The 3,797-nt window shown below is 25.2% G+C and overlaps 1 protein-coding gene across 1 annotated transcript in view; it reads left to right on the top strand.

The window, feature by feature from the left end:
* LOC100161233 (gonadotropin-releasing hormone receptor) overlaps positions 1 to 3,797 on the top strand; it is a 105,545-nt gene that overhangs the window by 723 nt on the left and 101,025 nt on the right. The window lies entirely within an intron of this gene.

The raw sequence follows: 3,797 nt of genomic DNA, 5'->3' as shown, positions 1-3,797 counted from the left end.
AACTTTGTGCCAGCTTAGACTTATTAAATTTTAACAATGTGAATCTATTTAACTTGTCTTTATAACACTGACGTATCAAATAATAAGACGACGTAATATATAGGTTTGTTTATGTAAATATTATAAAGTTATTATACAGTTTGTGTATATATCGCAGTATTGCACTATCTAATGCTATAATGTTTAAATATATCATATGTTACGAATTATTTCAGACTTTCAGAGTTGTAAGGTTAAATTTTAATTCAGTCTCGTATATTGTTTTATCAATTATTAGGCACGCACGTGTTAATGTCTTCAGCGCAATGTTTTTTTCATAATTAATTTTTAAATAAATAATAAGATATTTTCAATTTAAGACATATTTAGTTTGAGAATTGAAACCCACTTAAAGAGATTATTTAATCATATCATATTTGTAAATATATATTTTTTATAGATTAGTTTCGTTTCTTTTGATTAGTTTACGTTCTTTATAACAAATTTACATATTATGATAAGTGAAAAAAAATGAATATTTATGATAATCATCGATAACCAATGCATTTTGAAAGCAAAACAAACAAGAGTAAGCACTGTTGGAGACAGGAACAGCGGCGCTTTCGACATTTTAATTTTTAAATAATACGAAGAAATATGAAAACGATTTTTCCTTTTGAAACCACATAGGTATACAGACATACTGATACATATAATAGTACCTACCATCTACGTATTGTAGAATATATAGATAAATACACAGTGATAGATTTAAAATTGAAATGATAGTTAGTAAACCATAAGATGTGTTTCTTATAAAACTTACCCACGACTCGCGAGTCGTGACAGTGTGACATACCTACCTTTTATAAAAACTTTTTCCTGTAATATAGGCTGAGGGACCATCATCGTTTGCATTTACCCAATAAACGGCCGTTAAATTCAACACCATATTGATTGGTACATTTATGAGAATTTTCTTTATTGTTATTTTTGAAATACAAAAAACTTATGGAGTAATATTTTACGAAAAATAGGTTACAAAGATTATCCCACCATTTTAAATAGTTAACATGTCACAAATATGCACTCGTTGCATAATAATATAATGTTTAATTATTATACCTATACGAGCGAATAATATGGGCTACTAGTTTTTATACGTATTTTATGTTTGTAAGACTCATGAATCATGATTATATACTGCATAGTACAATACAGTTGTGTTAAATCGTCTAAAATTTAAATTTTAAGCCACTTGGATTTGTTATAGTAGGGATTTGCAATTAAATTCAATAGTTTTAAAATTGTATTAATGATTGAATGAAATTAATAACATTTACTATTGTAATTAATGTTGTTGTTTTAAATGTAATAATGTATATAATAGTATGTTGTTAAATAAGATTTTAAACATTACCTTTATGGCTATATTGATCATATTATTTCAATAAAAGTACCTTGTTGTATTTTTTAAATGAAATTATTTGCATAGTCTACGTACGTTTATAAATTCCAATTCGTATTTAATTATTTCATTTAAACAAAACTATAAATATGTAACTATAATAGTAATACGAATAACAACAATTCATTAACTTAGAAAGGTGCACGTTATCTAATTAACTGTTTATGATATCTAATAATTTTATTGGGATGAGTACCACTCAAATGATTTTTATTCAATTTAAACTTTACTTGTATACAATGTTTTGTATTATTGAAATGCTAAAAAAAATATGCTTTTTCTAGCTTATTTCCACCTATTTTATTTATTATTTATTAATTTTACAATTGATCTGATGATTGAAAAAATGAGAGCGATAAAATTTTTAGTAATATTTTATCGTTGTTAGATCATTACTATTTACATTTTAGGTCTAATTAATGATTATTTATAAAAACACGATGACGAATTGTTATATGATTTATATAGGCTACATATTGAGTAACATTATGCGAACATTTTAAATCTTGAATCCAAAAATACAAAAATATAAAAAATAATCATTGTTATCGTTACATAGAACTATATATTATTATGTAACTTTTCGTGCACTCTTTTCAGTTCTCCTTTTATGAAAAAAAATATCGTACAATTGTGAAACCATAGCCAATACTTCCAAACTTGATGGATTATTTAGTGAATGGCTAATTGTTATAAAAAACTATATATTACAATGTTATAACTTATAACGTATAAGTTATTATTGGTATAATCTGATTTTTACGAAGATGTACATAAACAATAATTTAGTATAACGTAAACGTAATAAGGAACAACTAATATAATCTATTAAGTAACAGTTATTGTTGTTGGGAAATATATATATTTTTTAAACAATATACCGTCTATACAAATTAGTCAGTTGTCTCTAGAGCAATTTGAATTATTATTGAGGAAAATAATTTGTTATAACTTATATAATTAATTGGCATAAGCCACTATAATAATATTATAATATAATTTTTCAGTGACACACTAAAACCAGCTGAGTACCCATAGTTTAACATTTCGAATTAATACTTATAGCTCAGAACTAAGTTTTTAAACTTAACTTAGTATAGGTAGTAGGTACAAAACGCATTGATACTTAGTATTCAGGTACAAGATTAAAGAAACTAACATTAAATAATATTATTATGTTGCTGATAAATATATTTTTCTTTACCAAAAAATATTGAAAGGCTTGGGTTATATTATATTTAAATTATTGTGTAGGTATATAATATGTTTATTTTTTTAAATTTAAAATTTAAATAGGCCTAACTATATATTAAGTATAGTTATTTGCTTATATATTTTTTCTATTCCGGATCAGCACAAATGTAAATGTATGCCGCATTAAGTATTTAAGTATTGTTGTTTACAAGATAACATATTCCAATATTTAACCATTCATACTGTTACTGCGGGCATTAAATTAAACCTAGCTATATTAAAGCTTTATATAAAAAATATAAAATTATTTAAAGTCATATATATATTTATAATTCATACATTCCACAAGGAACAACGATATTGAATAAAATATAAATACATGTTTCTGACCGTTTTGACAATAATTAGTTTATCTTTGATCGAAATGGAAGTCAATAGGGATGCTTTGAAATAAAAAAAGACATTTTGGAAGAATATAATGTTGTTTAGTAATTCAACACAGTGACGTCGTTTGATAAAAGTTGCTATAAAAGCGTGAAGAGGATGTAAAAAGAAGAACGCTTGGAGCCAGAGATTGAGCTACTATTCTTATAAATGTCAAACGTTGACAATACAAATCAAGTTTATATGTAGCTAAATAGGAAAAGGGAATCCAAAAAAGAATAATAAACGCATTTTTTTATCAAGGAACGTGTTACTTACGTGATTACAGATCTAAGGAATTAGGACACGGTGCTTTTCAGTTCATCATCGTTACATATCCGGTCCATAAAAAACAAGGTTAAAATAATAATAAAAAAAGATTTTAAGAATATATAATTTGATGTTAGTACCTATAATAGTGTACTTACTTTTTTTCTTCAAATATTCGTAATGGTATTATGCTTATGTTAATTATAATGCTGAACTCGGCGAACTCAGATCGCTAAAATATAATTTATTTGTAAATTCTAATTCTATTTAAAATAAACCATATATTTAAATATATGTGTTTATAAGCATATAGGTACAATTGCGTAAAAAAACATGTGTTTAGTGACCTTTACGTGTCACCAGTTAGAAGTTAATAGTTGTAGATAGGTAACAATAGTGGGAAACCGGAAGGAAAGCTTAGCAGGTTAGGTAGTACTAGGTATGTTAAAAAATAATGCCTGCT

The sequence above is a fragment of the Acyrthosiphon pisum genome, chromosome A1, assembly GCF_005508785.2.
Source record: "Acyrthosiphon pisum isolate AL4f chromosome A1, pea_aphid_22Mar2018_4r6ur, whole genome shotgun sequence".
In the NCBI taxonomy this organism is placed as follows: Eukaryota; Metazoa; Arthropoda; class Insecta; order Hemiptera; family Aphididae; genus Acyrthosiphon; species Acyrthosiphon pisum.
Note: the sequence above shows the minus strand (reverse complement) of the source record. Positions and strands in the feature narration are given on the sequence as shown.